Genomic DNA, 961 nt, shown 5'->3' with positions numbered 1-961 from the left:
CAACATCCACAAATCGATCAGTGTGATACAATATATTAATAAAAAAAAGAACACGAACCATATGATCCTCTCAATAGATGCAGAAAAAGCATTTGACAAAGTACAGCATCCTTTCTTGATCAAAACTCTTCAGAGTATAGGCATAGAGGGTACATACCTCAATATCATAAAAGCCATCTATGAAAAACCTACAGTGACTATCATTCTCAATGGGGAAAAACTGAGACCTTTCCCCCTAAGGTCAGGAACGCAGCAGGGATGTCCACTATCACCACTGCTATTCAACATAGTATTAGAAGTCCCAGCCACAGCAATCAGATAACAAAAAGAAATAAAAGGCATCCAAATCGGCAAAGAAGTCAAACTCTCACTCTTTGCAGACGATATGATACTTTATGTGGAAAACCCAAAAGACTCCACCCCAAAACTGCTAGAACTCATACAGGAATTCAGTAACGTGGCAGGATATAAAATCAATGCACAGAAATCAGTGGCATTCCTATACACCAACAACAAGACAGAAGAAAGAGAAATTAAGGAGTCGATCCCATTTACAATTGCGCCCCAAACCATAAGATACCTAGGAATAAATCTTACCAAAGAGGCAAAGAATCTGTACTCAGAAAACTATAGAATATTCATGAAAGAAATTGAGGAAGACACAAAGAAATGGAAAAACGTTCCATGCTCTTGGATTGGAAGAACAAATATTGTGAAGATGTCAATGCTACCTAGAGCAATCTACACATTTAATGCAATCCCCATCAAAATACCATCCACTTTTTTCAAAGAAATGGAACAAATAATCCTAAAATTATATGGAACCAGAAGAGACCCCAAATATCCAGAGGAATGTTGAAAAAGAAAAGGAAAGCTGGAGGCATCACAATTCTGGACTTCAAGCTCTATTACAAAGCTGTAATCAAGACAGTATGGTACTGGCACAAAAACAGACACATAG

The sequence above is a fragment of the Halichoerus grypus genome, chromosome 1 (genome assembly GCF_964656455.1).
Source record: "Halichoerus grypus chromosome 1, mHalGry1.hap1.1, whole genome shotgun sequence".
Lineage (NCBI taxonomy): Eukaryota > Metazoa > Chordata > Mammalia > Carnivora > Phocidae > Halichoerus > Halichoerus grypus.
This window is presented reverse-complemented; position numbering follows the sequence as displayed.